This window comes from Tachyglossus aculeatus, chromosome 3 (assembly GCF_015852505.1).
Source record: "Tachyglossus aculeatus isolate mTacAcu1 chromosome 3, mTacAcu1.pri, whole genome shotgun sequence".
Taxonomy (NCBI): Eukaryota; Metazoa; Chordata; class Mammalia; order Monotremata; family Tachyglossidae; genus Tachyglossus; species Tachyglossus aculeatus.
The window spans coordinates 70,554,565-70,573,791 of record NC_052068.1 but is presented as its reverse complement, the minus strand read 5'-3'; the positions used below and the strand labels follow the sequence as shown (position 1 = coordinate 70,573,791).

Genomic DNA, 19,227 nt, shown 5'->3' with positions numbered 1-19,227 from the left:
CAAGGTGATAAGGTTGTCCCACGATGGGGCTCACAGTCTTAATCCCCATTTTGCAGATGAGGTAACTGAGGCAAAGAGTAGTTAAGTGACTTGCCCAAAGTCACACAGCTGACAATTGCCGGAGCTGGATTTGAACCCATGACCTCTGACTCCAAAGCCCGTGCTCTTTCCACTGAGCCACACTACTTCTCTATGAAAATGAATCTTTATGGACAAATCCATGTCTCTAAATGGGAAATAAGTAGTTTGGCCCAGTGGAAAGAGCTCTGGCCTGGGAGTCAAATGACTTGGGTTGTAGCCCTCGCTCTGACACTTGCCTATGTGACCTCGGGCAAGTCACTTAACTTTTCTGCCTCAGTTTCTCCATCTGTAAATTGGGGGTTCAATACCTCATTCTGACTTAGACTGTGAACCCCATATTGGATTGGGACTGTGTCCAACCTGATCAACTTTTATCTATCCCAGCACCTTCTACAGGTCTTGGCACATAGTAAGTGCATAATAATAATAATAATAATGGTATTTGTGAAGCGCTTACTATGTGGCAGGCACCATACTAAGTACTGGGGTGGATACAAGCAAATCGTGTTGGACACAGTCCCTTGTTCATTCATTCAATCGTATTTATTGAGCGCTTACTGTGTGCAGAGCACTATACTAAGTCGGCAACATACAGAGACGGTCCCTACCCAACAATGTGCTCACAGTCTAGAAGGGGGAGACAGACAACAAAACATGTAGACAGGTGTCAAAATCGTCAGAACAAATAGAATTAAAGCTATATGCACATCATTGATGAAATAAAAAGAATAGTAAATATGTACAAGTAAAATAGAGTAATAAATCTGTACAACTATATACAAGTGCTGTGGGGAGGGGAAGGAGGTAGGGTGAGGGGATGGGGAGGAGGAGAGGGAAATGGGAGCTCAGTCTGGGAAGGCCTCCTGGAGGAGGTGAGCTCTCAGTAGGGCTTTGAAGGGAGGAAGAGAGCTAACTTGGTGGATGTGTGGAGGGAGGGCATTCCAGGCCAGGAGAAGGGTGTGGGCTGGGGGTTGTTGGCGGGACAGGTGAGAACGAGGTACAGTGAGAAGGTTAGCAGCAGAGGAGTGGAGGGTGCAGGCTGGGCTGGAGAAGGAGAGAAGGGAGGTGAGGTAGGAGGGGGTGAGTTGATAGAGAGCCCAGAAGCCGAGAGTGAGGAGTTTTTGCTTGATTCGTAGGTTGACAGGCAGCCACATGAGATTTGTGAGGTGGAGAGTAACATGCCCAGAGTGTTTCTGCACAAAGATGATGCAGAGTGAAGTATAGACTGAAGTGGGGAGAGACAGGAGAATGGGAGATCAGAGAGGAGGCTTATGCAGTAATCCAGTCAGGATAGGATGAGAGATTGAACCAGGAGCTCACAGTCTCAATCCCCATTTCACAGATGAGGTAACAGACACAGAGAAGTTAAATCACTTGCCCAAGGTCACAAAGCAGACAAGTGGTGGAGCCGGGATTAGAATCCTTAACCTTCTGACTCCCAGACCCATCTATCCACTACGCTGTGCTGCTTAACAAATATCATTATTATGTTGGGAAAATCCAGAAAGCTCGTATTCTACACTGTGAGCCCATTGTTGGGTAGGGATTGTCTCTGTTGCTGAATTGTACTTTCTAAGTTCTTAGTATAGTGTTCTGCAAGCAGTAAGTGCTCAATAAATACAATTGAATGAATGAATAATAATAATACTTACAAAAATAATTTTTGGTATTTGTTAAGCACTTACTACGTGCAAAGCACTGTTCTAAGTGCTGGGGAGGATACGAGGTGATCAGGTTGTCCCATGTGGGGAATCTTATTTCCCATTTTACAGATGAGGTAACTGAGGCACAGAGAAGTTAAGTGACTTGCCCAGAGTCACACAGCTGACAAGTGGCGGAACAGGGATTTGAACCCATGACCTCTGACTCCCAAGCCTGTGCTCTTTCCACTGAGTCACGCTGCTTCTCTGCATAATATTTATAGTAACCAATGATTTAGCCTTCCAGTGGCCTTGTGATGGGAAAAGATGAAGGCTCAAGGGTTAAGGGAAGGATAAAGACGGAAAATGTCACCATGCATTAAAAGGAATCTGGAAAGCATGGGTGGCATTCAGCCCTTGAAGAGTAGCTTTCCCACCCCAGAGGTAACAGTAATGAAGGAATTGGAGGCCAAGACCTGAAAGGTGATGAGAGAAGTTGGTCCCCGTAGTTAGTCCGGCCACACTATTGCCAGCAGGCACTAACCCTGGCCAAGACCCAGCCAAGAAATATTTTGATTCCTTGTCCATGTTGTAACTAATCCCCCAAGATGAAGAGAATTTCCTGATATTAAGCTGGCAGTTTCCAATATAAACTCTGGTTTTCTTTCTCCATACCTTAACGTTCCTTTGTTTCAGCTCCAAATGCAGTTCCCTTCCCTGCAACTCCTGCTCTCTTGCAGAGATGTGAACCGTTAAATTTTTTTTTCCCATTTGTTTTAAATTGTGTGTTTTTTACTTGTTTCCAGTGGGTTCTCTCGAGCCTATTCTTTCAAATTACCTCATGGTGCTCTGCAAATTCCATACAATTCAAAAGACTTTTTTTCCCCTCTAATTTATTGCAATACATGGAGAACATAGAGATTGCCATTTTCTAAGTACTAATGCTAATGCTTACAGTACTCCTCCCCCTTAGTCTACCTCATTCTATGCACCAGCCAAAGAGAGGTAAAGGACGAGAAATGAAATGCATTTCCAAAGTGGAGGTTCTGTGTGCCCACTTTTCTTCGGAGCGTGATGGGAAGAAAGGAGGCAGGCATTATGAAAAGGGAGTGAGTAGATGGGGTTTGGGAGTGACAGGCAGGGTTCAAAGAGGGTGGTGATGGAATCTCCTATCAAGAACAATGGATGAGTTTTGGCCTTGAGACTTCATGAATTCATTCATTCATTCAATCGTATTTATTGAGCGCTTACTGTGTGCAGAGCACTGTACTAAGCGCTTGGGAAGTACAAGTTGGCAACATATAGAGACGGTCCCTACCCAACAGTGGGCTGAGTTCCTGCATGAAAGAACTTAATAGTAAAGATGATCTTAACAATAATACTAGCAGCAATTATAATAATAATAGTAATAGTTGTATTTGTTAAGTGCTTACCATATGCCAGGCACTGTACTAAGCACTGGGGTAAATACAAGGTAATTGGTTTGGACACAGTTGCTATCCCACATGGGACAGTAATGATGATGATAATAATGATATAATAATGATAATTTAGTGTTTCTTAAACACTATGTGCCAAGCATTGTACTTAGCACTGGGGAAGATACAAGATAATCAGGTTGGACAAAGTCACTGTCCCACATGGGTCTCATTGTCTAAGTAGGAGAGAGAACAGGTATCGAATCTCCATTTTACAGATGAGATAACCAAGGCACAGAGAAGTTCAGTGACTTGCAAAAGGTCACAGAGCAGGCTAGTGGTGGAGCTGGGATAAGAACCCAGATCCTCTGATTTGCAGACCCAGGGTTTTTGAGACTGGCCATGCTGCTTCCCTTTATCATGAGTTAAAAATGAGCATCTCATAAAAAAGCATTGCATTATTATTTTATCAATCAATTGATCAGTTGTATTTATTCCTTACTATATGCAGAACACCATACATATTAAGGGCTTCTGGAAGTACAATGCAACAGAGTTGGAAAACACAACTCCTGTCTATAAGGGGTTTACAATCTAGAGGGGGAGACAGACATTACAATAGATTAGGAATAGGAGAAGTAGTAGAGTACAAGAATATTTACATAATTTCCATGGAGTTGGGGGGGAGTAATAAGTGCTTAAGGGGTACACAGCCAAGTGAGGGAAGGGTGGAGAGGGGAAATAAAGGGTTTAGTCTGGGAAGCCCATTTGGAAGAGAAGTGATTTGAAGGAGGGTTTTGAATAGGGGATTGTGGTCAGATATAGAAGGTGTCTCAAGCCCCCAGCTCATACCAACCAGGGCATTCCTGGACTGAGGGAGCCTCAGTGACACATAGTAGAGGCAAACCGCACCACTGACCACTAAGGTTACTGTGGAAAATTTTTGTACTTAGTTTTACCAACATGCAAGGAAGTGACACATACTCTCACTCATTCCACCAAGGGTCCAATACCAGTCTGTTGGTCAAGGGAGCCCCTTCTGCCTATGCTTCTTCTTTCTGCTTCTGAGTACTGGCATCTTCTGCTGCTTTCAAATGCTGCTCTCCTGCTTGAATGCTTGCTCTTTTGCAAGACTCTGCTCCAGGTGCTTCCTTGTGAGTCAAAACTACCTCCTTTTATCTGCCTTAGGCATCACAGCCGGGGCTCTATGTGGCAGTCATTGATTGGCCCATACCTTCCTCCATGCTCTGCCCCCACAAGCCAGCAATCACCTGCCTCAAGTTAAGCCCATGGTTAGCTTCACCAGTCTCTTCCCTGTTGTTGTTCACGGGATCACATTCACTAACAAGTCTGTTTGTTGTGGGCTCACCACAAAGGCCTAGGCAGTTTCAGGCCTGAGGGGGAATATGGACAAAGGTTAGATGGTGGGATAGAGGAGATCAAGGCACAGAGAATAGTTTGGTGTTAGGGGAGGGGAGTGGTTGGGTTGGGGTTGTAAGAGATCAATGAAGCAAGTTAGGAGGGCAAGAGCGGATTAAGTACCTTAAAGTCTATGATAAGGAAGCTCTGTTGGAGGTGAAGGTGGATTGGCAACCACTAGAGGTTTCTGAGAAGTGGGGAGTTGTGGACTGAACAGTGTTTTAGAAAAATAATCCAGGTAGCAAAGGGAAGTAAGGACTGGAGAGGAGAGAAACAGGATGCAGGGTGGTCAATAAGGAGGTTGATACAGTAGTAGAGGAGGGAAATGGAGAATGTTTAGATCAGCATGGTAGCAGTTTTTAAGGGTGGATTCTAGGAATATTTATATCTTGATATTTATTCTTGCTGCCTTTTCCCTCCTGCCATTCCCCTCCAAAACTGCTATTGTCCAATTTGGTCCTCAGAGCACAAGTCTGTATAGCTGTGCCTCTTCGATAAGGATGATAATGATAATGAGAACTATGACAATGACAACAATGACACTGTGGTGGCGTGGTCATTTCCCTACCGTGGCTGGTAGTTTGGTCCCAAACATTCTACAATTTGACAGGATAGAGGAGGATGGTGGTGTGGGAAAGAGTCCCTGGACTCATCTCTCCTGGCCTGGAACCAAGGGCTAGAAGCTCCCAGAAACAAGAGAAGCACAATGTCCTAGTGAAGCAGTGAAGCAGAGAAGCAGTGTAGCTCAATGGAAAGAGCACGGGCTTTGGAGTCAGTGGTCATGGGTTCAAATTCCGGCTCCACCAATTGTCAGCTGTGTGACTTTGGGCAAGTCACTCAACTTCTCTGTGCCTCAGTTACCTCATCTGTAAAATGGGGATTGACTGTGAGCCCCCCGTGGGACAACCTGATCACCTTGTATCCCCCCTACCAGTACTTAAACAGCACTTTGCACATAGTAAGCGCTTAATAAATGCCATCATTATTATTATTATGACTGGAGAGAGTCCAGGCCTGGGCATCAGAAGTACCTGGGTTCTGATCCCAGTTCTGCTGAGAGCTTTCTATGTGGCCTTGGGCAAGTCAGCGCTTAGAGTAGTGATTTGCACATAGTAAGTGCTTAATAAATACCATTAAAAAAGTCACATAACTTCTCTGGGCCTCAGTTTCCTCAACTGTAAAATGGGGATACCTGTTCACCCTCCTACTCTGACTGTGAGCCCCAAGGGGGACAGGGACTGTGTCTGACCTAGTTAAAATGTACCTACCCCAGCACTTAAAACAGTGTTTGACACATTGTAAGCTCTTAACAAATACAATTAAAAAAACAAAACAAAATCAATCAATCAATCAATTGTATTTATTGAGTGCTTACTGTGTGCAGAGCACTGCACTAAGCGCTTGGGAAGTACAAGTTGGCAACATAGAGAGACAGTTCCTACCCAACAGTGGGCTCACAGTCTGAAAGGGGGAGACAGAGAACAAAACCAAACATAGTAACAAAATAAAATAAATAGGATAGATATGTACAATAAAATAAATAAATAAATAAATAGAATAATAAATATGTACAAACATATATACATATATACAGGTGCTGTGGGGAAGGGAAGGAGGTAAGCTGGTAACAAAACAATAAACCCTGGCACCATCCCAACTCGATTCCCCCAGTGGAGGGAAGAGATAAGGTCAATGGGAAAATTACAGTCTTTTGCTTACTTTGGGAGCAAACATTAATAATTGTGGCATTTGTTGTGCTTACTATGTGCCAAGCACTGTACTAAGAGCTATGGTAGACGCAAGCTAATCAGGTCAAACAGTCCCTGCCCCATATGGGGCTCACAGTCTTAATCCCCATTTTACAGATGAGGTAATTGAGGCACAGAGAAGTGACTTATCCAAGATGACACAGCAGATGTGTGGCAGAGCTGGATTAGACTCCACCTCCTCTGACTCCTAGGCCAGTGTTTTTTTCACTAGGCCACGCTGCTATCTGTGTGATAGCACAGATGCCCTTGAACCATAAGCATGATGAGGAGATCTTCCATCCTGCTGTTCAAAAGTCGGGAAAGGTTGCTGAGAGGCTGCTGAGAGCTTCCCTAAGCAGCTTTCAATCAATCAATCAATCAATCGTATTTATTGAGCGCTTACTATGTGCAGAGCACTGTACTAAGCGCTTGGGAAGTACAAATTGGCATCACATAGAGACAGTCCCTACCCAACAGTGGGCTCACAGTCTAAAAGGGGGAGACAGAGAACAGAACCAAACATACCAACAAAATAAAATAAATAGAATAGATATGTACAAATAAAATAAATAAATAAATAAATAGAGTAATAAATATGTACAAACATATATACATATATACAGGTGCTGTGGGGAAGGGAAGGAGGTAAGATGGGGGGGATGAAGAGGGGGACAAGGGGGAGAGGAAGGGGGACGAGGGGGAGATGTTGTAAATGGCTAAAGAAAGACATAAAGCAGCAACGCTTCTCCCTCAAGGGTGGAGTCAGACTTATTAGTTTAATAGGCATGAATTCAACAGAAACGTGTATTTTTATTCCCCCTGTTTAAAAAGAAGTCCATTTATGTCTTTATCCAACCCTCTGGAACTTCTCCATGTCATTTCAAAACAAACCTTTAGAGCTGCATTAAGTCTATGAGCTAATTACCTTCACTTCCAAAGATACATGCCTGCTAATTTGTATGCATAGGATCAGATTTTCCAAATACTCATACCCATCCTAATCGGTCTTGTGTTTATGAGATCTTTTTCTTCCCAATTTCCATCTCAAAGAGCTTTCATCCTTTTTCTTGTTAAAAGAACAAAAGTAGCTAATTTTCTTAGCTATATTATAGTAATTGGTAACTGTTTTCCTTTCTTTCCTCACAGAAGTCAGTAAGGCCGAAGGAATGAAAAAGTTACTCACACTCAGGGTTTCAGTTCCACATCGGGAGAAAGATTCTTTCCAATTCTTTCTCCTTGCAGGAATATTCTAAGATAACAGAAAGAAATTACATGGAAAAATGACTGCACTTTCCCATTTGCTACAATTAAGTCCACTTTCTCTTTCCCCCTCCCACCTTTTCTCAAATCTAGTCATAACACCCTTACAGAAATTTGCAAAAATCCATCTTACTCTACTGTTCTCGGTTTGCCCACTGTGCTAATTTTGTTATTCTTTGGGTTTCTTAACTCTAAGACATCATTAAACTTTAACCCTTTCCTTGAGGCTGCTAGGCAGTCCAAGTTTATGGGATTGGCCCTAATTTCATAATATGGTCTTTCTGAAAGAAATAGGGCAATTGGCCAGTATTCAAGCAACAACACCACTTGGGAAAAGAGGGCAGTTGAAGTCAAACTGTGAATGGTGTCCAACTGGCTCTCATAATAATGAGTATGGCATTTAACTGTGGTATTTGTTAAGCGCTTATTATATGCCAAGCACTGTACTAAATGCTGAGGTAGATACAAGCAAATCAGGTTGGACTCAATATATGCTTATTCTGTGCTGAGCACTGGGGTAGATACAAGGGTTATAAGATCGGACACAGACCTTGTAGCACATGGGCTCCATCTTATCCTTATTTTACAGATGCAGTAATTGAGGCCCAGAGAGATGAAGCAACTTGCCTGAGGACATGGAGAAGATCAGTGGTGCATTTGGGCTTGTAATTCAGGCCTCCTGACTCCCACTTCTGTGCTTTTTCCACTAGGCACATTGATGAACCTGGGAGCCAAACCTCTCACCTATTTCTGAGAATAGATTTCATTTCACTCTCAAGTAACCCAGAGACGTTCCATCCAACCCTGAATGTAGGACTATAGAAATCAATAAACAGACAGGTAGCTAGCACTGTTCTAAGCACTGGGGTAGATAGTAATTAACTGGGTCTGACATAGTTCTTTCCCATGTGGGGTTCCCAGTCTTAGTAGAAGAGAGAACAGGCATTCATTCCAATTTTACTGTTGAGGAAACTGAGGTACATAGAAGTTGTGACTTGCCCAAAGTCACACAGCAGGTCACACACACACACACACACACACACACACACACACACACACACACACACACACACACACACACACACACACACCCAGGGACTAGGACCCAGGTCCTCTGATTCCTAGGTCTGCCTCTTCAAACCACAGAAACTGCCCTCTTATAGGTCACCAGTGATCTCCTCTTGCCATATCCAAGGCCTCTACTCCATCCTCCTAATCCTCCTCGATCTCTAAGCTACCTCTGATATAGTGGACCACCCTCTCTTGAAACATTATCTAACCTTGGCTTCACTGTCACTGTCCCCTCCTGGTTCTCCTCCCTCTCTGTCCACTCCTTCTCAGTCTCTTTCATGGGCTCCTCCTATGCCTTCCACTCCCTAACTCAGAGTCCCTCAAGGTTCAGTTCTGGCTTCCCTTTGATTTTCCATCTACACTCACTCCCAGGGGTTCAACTACCATATCTATGCAGCTGATTCCCAAATCTACATCTCCAGCTCTCTCCTTCTCTGCAGTCTCATATTTCCTCCTACCTTCAGGACATCTCTTCTTGGATGTCCCTCCAATACCTCAAACTTAACATGGCCCAAACAGAACTCCACATCTTCCTACCCAAGTCCTGTCCATCCTCCGACTTTCCCTGTAGAAGTCACCAACATCCTCTCTGTCACTAACCTGTAATTTTGGCATCATCCTCAACTTATATCACTCATTCAACCAGTATATTCAGCCTGTCACCAAATCCTGTCTGTTCTAGCTTCACAACATTTCTAGAATTCACCCCTTCCTCTCCATCCAGACTGCCATTATGCTGATCTAAGCACTTGCCATATACCACCTTCACTACTTCATCAGCCTCCTCACTGACCTCCCTGTCTCCTATCTCACTCCTCTCCAGTTCATACTTCACTCTGCTGCCCAGATCAGTTTCTAAAAGGAGTTCAGTTCACACCTCCCCTCTCCTCAAGAAGGTCCTGTGGTTGCCCATCCACCTCTGCATCAAACAGAAATTCCATACCATCTGCTTTAAAGCACTCAATCATCTTTCCCACTTTTACTTTACCTCTCTGATTTTCTTCTACAACCCAGCATGCTCATTTCACTCTACTAATGCCAACCTACTCACTGTACCTCAATCTCATCTATCTCACTGTCTATCCTTTGCTCACATCTTACCTCTGTCCTGGAATGCCCTCCCTCTTCATATCTGAAAGACGATTACCCTCCCTACCTTCAAAGCCTTATTAAAATTGCATCTCTTCCAAGAGGCCTTCCCTGACTCACTCCTCATCTCTCTCTCCTTTCTGTGTCACCCTTGCACTGGGATTTGTATCCTTTATTCATCCCACCCTCAGCCCCATAGCATTTACGGATAGATATATAATTCATTTTAATGGCTGTATCCCTCTGCTCAGCACACACTAAATGCTCAATGAATACATTTGATTAATCGTTTTTGTATTTAAGCCTTTATTGTATTTTAGTCTTACCATTGACTTAAACTTCTTACCATTGGCTTTAGAGCCCTCAATCAGCTTTCCCCTTCCTACCTCACCTCATAATCTCCTACTACAGCCCAGCCCACACATTCCACTTCTCTGGTGCCAGCTTACTCATTCTGCCCAGATCTCATTAATCTCTCTCTCAACCCCTTTCCCATGTCCTCCCCCTAGCCTGGAACTCCCTTCCCTTTGTTATATACCAGACCACCACTTTCTCCACCTTCAAAGCACAATTAAGGTCCCATCTTCTCGATAAGGCCTTCCCTGATTAAGCCCTTTTTGCCCCAGCTCACCCTCCCTTCTCCATCATCTATGTGCTTTGATCTGTGACCTTTGGACATTTGATATTTGCCTCACCTCCAACCCCACAGCACTTTAAATTGCATAGGTACATATCTTAAAATTATTTATTACAAATCACTTATTCATAGTAATGTCTGTCTCCCCCTCTATATTGTAAACTCAGTATGGGCAGGGAACAATAATGATGGTATTTTTAAGTGCTTACTATGTGCCAAGCACTGTTCTAGGTGCTGGGGTAGATACAAGGTAATCAGGTTGTCCCACATGGGGCTCACAGTCTTCATCCCCATTTTACAGATGAGTAAACTGAGGCATAGAGAAGTTAATTGACTTGTCCAAGGTCACACAGCTGATATGTGGCGGAGTCAGGATTAGAACACACGTCCTCTGGCTCCCAAGTCCATACTGCTTGTACTAAACCATGCTGTTTCCCTACTAAGCCATTCTGCTTCTTGCATTGTACTCCCCCAAGTGCTTAGAACACTGCTCTGCGTATAGTAGGCACTCAACAAATACCACTGATTAATTGATTGATTGATCGATTGATCAATTTCTGCTCCATTTCTTTGACGTTTTCATTTTCAGAGGCACTGTAATCTTAATTTCCAAGCAAAGCCACAGGACTTCCCCTAGACTTTTGTCCTGAATGTGTGGAAAAATGTTTGCATCTTTTCCAGTCAAATGAGGTAATAGTCATGAAATATAGGTTTTTAAAATAGGGTAAGAGAGAACCCAGATTTTTTGCTATTGTTAAAAGTTGGCACAGAAATTTATAATATGTTCTGCTTCTAATATAAACAGCTTGGCTATCCAGAACTTTAATCTCTTTTAAGTTCTTTTATTTAATTTATTTTTGGAATTTGTAAAACAAGAAGCATTTTACGTGTTGGAAATGTGCCTTGTTTATGAATACTGTTACGTCAAATATTCATCAAGATTGGTAACAGGCAGCAGCTGATACTTCATAAATAGGCACTCGGGGCTTGCTAAGCCAAATCCTGCCCTGTGATCTGTGAAGGCAACTCTCTCTGAAATCATTAGATGCCTTCCCCTTCCCCACCTCTACCGAAGGCATCCAAGCAGAAATTCTGACCTGAAATAAATACCAACTTGATTGGAAGAGAGGAATGGATAAGTACCATGGTCTAGTAGAAAGAACACAGGCCTGGGTATCAGAGGATGTGAGTTCTAAACTCACTCAGACACTTGTCTGCTCTGTGAGCTTAAGGAAGCCATTTAACTTCTCGGTGCCTTGGTTTCCTCATCTGTGTAATGGGGATTTAAGGTCTTCTATTTAGACTATTAGCCCCACATGGACAGGAACTGCATCTCACCTAAATAAAAAAAATAAATAAATTGTGACATTTGTTAATTGCTTACTATGTAACAAGCACTGTACTAAGTGCAGGGGTAGATACAATATAATCAGTTCCTACATGGGGCTCCCAGTCTAAGTAGGAGAGAGAATAGTTATTGAATCCCCATTTTGTGTATATGGGAACAAAGGCCAAGAGAAGTTAAGTGACTTGCCCAAGATCACACATCAGACAGGTGGTGGAGCCAGGATTGAAACCCACATCTTCTGACTTCCAGGGCCGAGCTTTTTCCACTAGGCCATGCTGCTTATCTGATTATCTTATATCTTGACCTGATTACCTTGTATCCCAGTGCTTAGTACATTGCTTGGCACAAAATAAGTACTTAACTAGTACCATAATTATTACTAAGGGTAATTAGTAAACTATTAGACTCTGAAACTCATTCTTTCTTTTGCACATCTTAGAAAAACATACTTTTCAGGGGCTTAGGGGATGAACTGTTTGCCCAGATGATAAAGACAGATCACTGTTGGATGAACTGAGGAATAATCATAATTACGGCATTTAAGTGCTTGCTATGTGCCAGGCACTAAGTGCTGAGGTGGATACAAACAAATCGGGTTGCACACAGTCCTTGTCCCATGTGGGGCTCACAGTTTCAATCCCCATTTTACAGATGAGGTAACTGAGGCCCAGAGAAGTGAAGTGACTTGGCCAAGGTCACACAGACAAGTGGTAGAGCCAGGAGTAGAACCCATGACCTTCCGACCCCAGGCCCGTGCTCTATCCATTACGCCATGCTGCTTCTATGATGGAAGGTTCAACAAAGATGAGCAATGGAAGTTTAAATGATATGAAGAAGTCAGTGATATATAAAACATAGAGATGAAGAGCTATATAATATAGAGGATACAGTGGAAGATAAAACATTGATGTGAGGTGACAAGCTCCATAATATGATGGATTCAAGGGTGGATAAGATATGGACTGTAGATTGTAAGCTTGTTGTGGGCAGGGAATGTGCTATTATATTGTTATATTGTACTCTACCAAATGGAGCCAGGATTAAACCCAATGTCCTTCTGATTCCTAGGCCCGTGCTGCTTCTCTGTGGTTATGCTCCCTCTGGTTCGCTAGCTCCTTATTGACAGGGTTCTCATCGATCAACTCTATTATACTGGACTTTCCCAAGGGTTTAGTACAGTGCTCTGCACACAGAGAGAGCTCAATTAATACCACTGATAGTTTGATGGATTGCTTGATTAAAACAATGCAGCGCCAGGTTGGTCTCTTTTGTATGTTGCCGTTTCACATCCTGGGAAGAGAGGACAATGATCTTTGTCCCTTCCCTCGAGATGGATGTGGAATATGATACACTTGGTAATAAACTTTGTCTTCTGCCTCTCCACCCCTGAGGAAAACACTCTGGAACATGGTAAGACTTAGTACAAACATTCCAAGATGACTCACTCTCTGACTTTCAGTTCTTTTGCTTCTGAAAAATTCTCTTCTTAGCCGGAAAATTCCAACCAAACCTCTCTTCCCATTTGTCATTATGCAACACAAAACAAAATTACACATTCCCCCCACTCATGCCAGTGATTCATTCACTTTTTTAATTATAATAATAAATGAGTTGCTGGAATAGCAAAGGCGTGAAAGTGGCCTGACCTGAGGGAGATTCTCCTCAAAAGATCGACATTTTCTCTATTCTGGATTTATGGGAATTAGGGCCACAGAGGAGAGGGATCTTCTTCAGACAAGCGTTTTCAAATTGAATTGGAGAGAGCCTTTCCAAGTGCCTTTCCTCTTTGGCCCTGCTGGTCTCCTTGAAGTGGAGCGGGTGTGGAAGGGCTAGAAAACAAAGAGAACCCTGGTGTAAGGCCTGGATGAGGAGGCTCAGGGGAAGCCCGGGAAGCAAAGCTTCTGCTGACCATTCTCCACTAGCTCCTGTCCCCTGCTCAGTTTCATGACACTCTCACCCTCCACCCCTGAAGCAGCTATACGCGGACATAAACCTGGCCTGCCTCTCCCTATGATATACTCTGCCCAGCCCTGCCAGGATGCCAGGACCTGTGAGCTGCTCTAGCTGATGGGCAGGAAGTGATAATAATCATAATAATAATCATAATCATAATGGTATTTGTTAAGTGCTTACTATGTGTCAGGCACTGAATTAAGCACTGGGGTGCATACAGTCTCTTCCCACATGGGGCTCACAGTCTCAATCCCCATTTTACAGATGAGGTAACTGAGGCACAGAGAAGTGAAGCAACTAGCCCAAGGTCACATAGCAGACAAGGGGAGGAGATGGGATTGGAACCTTCTTACTCCCACGTCTGTGCTCTGTCCACTACATCATGCTGCAGTGGGACATCATCATCATCATCATTATCAATGGTAATTATTGAGCACTTACTGTGTGAAGAGCACTGTTCTAAGCACTTGAGAGAGTACAGTACAACAGAGTGAATAGATATATTCCGTGCCCACAACAGGCTTACAGTCTAGTGGGGGAAAAGGTACTAAATATACATAAATAATTTATAATATATTATTTATAGATATGTACATAAGTGCTGTGTGGGTTGAGGGTGGGGCAAACATTAAATGCCCAAAGGTCACAGATCCAAGGGCATAGGTGACACAGCAGGAAGAAGAAGCTGGGTAAGAGAGGGCTTAATAGGAGAAATCCTCTTGGAGGAGATGTGACCTTAATAATCCTTTGGATTATTAACTCTCCTTTGGGAGAGTTGTGGTCTGGAGTATATGGAGGGGAAGGGAATTCCAGGCTAAGGGGAGGATGTGGGGAAGTGTTCAGCAGTAAAATAGATGAGATCGGGGAACAGTAAGTAAGCTGGCACTATAGGAACCAAGTGTGTTGGCTGGGCTGTGGTAGATCAGTGAGTTAAGGTAAGAGGGGTGAGCAGACTGAATACTTTAAAGCCAATAATAATGATGCAGAGGTGGACGGGCAGCCGTTAGAGGTTCCTGAGAAGTGGGGAGACATGGACCGAAGGTTGTTTTAGAAAACTGATCCATGCAGCAGAGGGAAGTATGGACTGGAGTTGGGAGAGACAGGAGACAAGGAGGCTAATGCAGTAGGCATGGAAGGCTAGAATAAGTGCTTGGATCAGTTTGGCAGCAGTTTGGATGGAGAGGAAAGGGTGGATTTTAGTAACATATAATGAGTAGGTTGATTTTAGTAGAGTTTAGTGAGCCTGATGGATTGGAGTAGAAAATCAGTAAGGTAAGATAGAAGGGGCAAGATGATTGAGTGTTTAAAGCCAGTGATATGGAGTTTCTGTCTGATGCAAAATGGATGTGCAGTCACTGGAAGTTCTTGAGAAGTGGGGAAACCTGGACTGAATATTAGTGTAGAAAAATGATCCGGGCAATAGAGTGAAGCATAGACTCAAGAGGGGAGAGATAGGAGGCAGGGAGGTCAATGAGGAGGCTGATGCAGTAGAGAAGGCGGGATATAGTATATGCTTGGACCAGGGTGGAAGCAGTTTTTATGGAGCAGAAAGAGTGAATTCTAGAGATGTTGTGAAGATAGAACTAACAGGATTTCGTGACAGGACAAATATACAGGTTGATCGAGAGAGATGAGTTGAAGAAAGGCCCAAGTTTACAGACTTGTGAGACAAAGAGGGTTGTGGTATTGTCTGAGCCCACTGTTGGGTAGGGACTGTCTCTACATGTTGCCAACTTGTACTTCCCAAGCGCTTAGTACAGTGATCTGCACATAGTAAGCGCTCAATAAATACGATTGATTGATTGATACAGAGATGGAAAAAGCAGGAGGAGGACCAGGTTTGGGGGAGGAGTACTGTTTTGGACATAGTTAGTTTGAGGTGTCAGTGGGGCATTGAAGTAGATACCCTGACTGCAGGAGGAAATGAGAAACTACAGAGAAGGAGAGAGATCAGGGCTGGAGATGTAGATTTAGGAATCACTGGCAGAGATTCATTCATTCATTCAATCGTATTCATTGAGCATTTACTGTGTGCAGAGCACTGTACTAAGCGCTTGGGAAGTAAACGTTGGTGACATATAGAGATGGTCCCTACCCAACAATGGGCTCACAGTCTAGAAGGGGGAGACAGACAACAAAACAAAACATGTGGACAGGTGTCAAGTTGTCAGAATAAATAGAATTAAAGCTAAATGCACATCATTAACAAAATAAATAGAATAGTAAATATGTACAAGTACAATAAATAGAGTAATAAATCTGTACAAACATATATACAGGTGCTGTGGGGAGGGGAAGGAGGTAGGGCTGGGGGTTCGACTACCATAGAGATGGTAGTTGAACCTGTGGGACTGAATTAATTCTCCAAGGGAGTAGGTGTAAGAGGAGAATGGATGGGACCCAAACTGAACACTGAGGGCCGCCCACAGTTAGACTTTGGGAGGCAGAGGAGGAGAATGTGAAAGAGACTGAGAAGGAGAAGGCAGAAAGATAGGAGCAGAACCACTGCCTAGAAAGTGGTGGATTCATAAATGTCAGTCATTAATAAATACTGCTGATAGTTTGGTAGGAACCGTACTTAGCTGTTAAATAATCAAAAACTGAATCCAGAGCCACAATCTCCTTTCAAAGTTGTTCTTTTGTATTTGCCATCTTTTCTAGTGAGCAGATCTACACATTCTTTGGTCTCCCTCCAGTTTCTAATATTAACAAAATGCCTCAGGGCCTTTTAATGTTCTTTGAGTCTTGCACAAGCCTAGGTTCTCCTGACATTATCAAAGATAAATATTAAATAAAAGCAATTTTCTCCTCTCTATCTCGAGCAGTTTGCTCTTCTCATGTTTCGCTTGGGTAACATGCCTTTGTTTCCAATTTTCATGTGATGGTTTTCAAGTTCCAGGTCTGGGAAAAGTTCACACATGATCAAAATTGGCACCCGTGGTCCTTCCCAGCTCTTTTCTGCTCTCCTTTAATAATCTGTACTGAGTTGTACTGAATGTTGAGGTCATATGATTTTTCCAGCTATTGATGCCATTTTGACATGTGACTAACTACATATGGAACTCAACTCAAGGATCTCCCCCTCTATCGTAGCCAGGTATCTTGACAAACTACAGAAATATAGAAACAAACAGAATTTAAACTGCTAAATCTTAGAAGAAGAGCTGGGAAAGAAAGAAGACATACCCAAACTCAAAAATCATCATTTCGTTTTGACTGTTAAAAATGCTGATGTTTAAAAAATAAACTTTTGGTTGTGATTTATATTGTGTCATGCCTGTTTATAGCCACAAAAGGTGAACATGTGTTGTGGTTTGGGGGGTATGTGCTCAATGCCTGTCTTTGTGAATAGATTTGGGATTTCAGCTTTATAAATGCTTTTCCTGGAATGGGTCTTAATGGGAACACCCATGCTGGTTATCATTCCTTGCCTTTATTCAGAGTCCTGAACGAAATTCAGTGGAATGTATTGACATATCAAGCATTTCCAAGGTTAAATTCTTAGTCTGAACAGTGTCCAGTCCTTGGAAGGGGAACCAAAATCTGTAAATGCCCAGTTTTCTATTTGTTATATTTCTTTTTGCTGCAAATGTGAGCTTAAGCTATAGCACTATCAGTGAACACAACCCTTAACAAATATCACAGTTATTATTATCAACTAACTAGGGTACTTGAATAGCAGTCTCAGAGATAACCAAGGGTGCTGTAGGTGCTGTTAGTAATTCTGAAGGAGATATGCACCTTCCCAAGTAATCACCAAGTCCAAGAAACATTTAACTTTTGGGAAGACCTTCTACCCAGAAAAACCCAAGTATACTACAGAATAGTAGAGTATCGATATAGTGTAGTGGTATAGTATAGTATGCTGCAGTGAAGCATGGTTTCAAGCAATGTGACACAGCAGTGGACAGACCAGTTTGGTGAGCAGCAATTGGGCACATGGTGGGAGTCGGGGAAGGTGGAGGGATTGCCCTCCTCAAGCAAAGATTTTGGAAGGTGGGAAGATCAAGAACCCAAGAGGGAGACATGAAGACGGAGGTAGGTCCTGAATGGGACATGCCCATTAGCTTAACACACACATACACAGAAACCCCAAGCTTCCCAAGCAGAAACTGTCAATGAGATTGCCTGCCAGCCAATCAGGTGGAATGGCTCACGTCTGCACCAACTCCACTGGACTCAAACCTGAAATAGCCCATCAATGCTAACTTGTTTCCCACATGTGGCTGCCCTGAAGTGGGAAAAACTTTGTCCACCCTCTCCCCATAGTGGTCACCATGAATCATAGGAAGCTGTGTAAAGCAATAGCCACAAATGGGACATGGTAGAGAAACCTGCCCATGTCTTTGTGAACCTATATCAGGAAGATAACTGCAGGAAAAAAAATGATAAATTCAATGTGCTACCAATTTTCATCTGAATAAGTGGATCTATCCACTAATCGATCAATAGTATTTATTGATCACTTACTGTGTGCAGAACACTGTACTAAACAGTTAGGAGAGCATAAGACAATGGATCTCAAAATTGCTGGGCTTCAGAAGATCAGAAGAGGAAATTCTTGCAGAGTTTCCTCAGTCCATCAATCAATTAGTGGCAATTATTGAGTGCTTACTGTGTGAAGAGCACTGTACCAAGTGCTTGGAGAGTTCAGTTTAACAGAGTTGGTAGACATGCTCCCTGCCCAGAATGAGCTTACAGTCTAGAGGGAGTCTCTAGAGTCTCACTGCTCCCTCTGTAAATGCGCCCAGTTTGTCCCCGTCCTTTTTTTACCATTTGAATCTGGCTTAGGTAAGGTGTCGTTTGTTTACCATTTACTAAATAAACAAGCCCCTCTCAGGGTAGCATCTGGAGAGTTTCTGGTACTTTACCAGTCATGACTACAGGAGGGAGAGTCAAGCAGAGGTTTACCCATTCCATTCCTAGCTTGGGTAGTGGCTAGTGAGAGGAAGGCAATCTGCTACAAGTCAAAACTCCTCCGTGCTGTGCAGCAACAGCAAGGGAGAGAGTCGAGGATGAAGACTTAAGTTTACTGTGTGGAAGAAGGCAATGGTAAACGACTTTAGAATTTTTACCAAGAAAACTCTATGGATTATGCCACTAAAATGATTTCAGGTGGAAGTGGGGTACTCTGGGAGAGATGTGTCTATGGCATCGCTCTGGGCCAGACACAACTCTGCAGCATAAAACAGACAACAATTTAAACAAGCATTAGTTCCCCAGTTATCTCACCTGTAAAATGGGGATTATGACTGTGAACCCATGTAGAACATGGGCTTGTGCCCAGCCTGACTAGTTTGTATCTACCCTAGCACTTAGTTTGTTGCTTGGCCATATTAAGTACCATAAAAAATGGTCTTTCCTAGCAAAGGTTCACTTTATTACCAGATTTTGGTTTCTTTGGTTTCTAGTATTCATTCTAAAATAATTTAAGTCTCAGAATCTTTGACCATATTTCATTATCTTGACGTCTGATCTTATTTGTTAAATAAAGGTTATCACCAGCTTCCTGATTCCACCACAAATATTTGATGTCACATCACCTATCACAGAGCTCTGTTCT

The 19,227-nt window shown here is 43.0% G+C and overlaps 1 non-coding gene across 1 annotated transcript; it reads left to right on the top strand.

Annotated features, from left to right (window-relative positions):
• The first annotated feature begins 18,494 nt into the window (after positions 1-18,494).
• LOC119926190 lies at positions 18,495-18,632 on the top strand. Its single transcript, XR_005450086.1, has one exon. It is a non-coding gene; the product is annotated as a small nucleolar RNA SNORA7 (small nucleolar RNA).
• Positions 18,633-19,227: the final 595 nt, after the last annotated feature.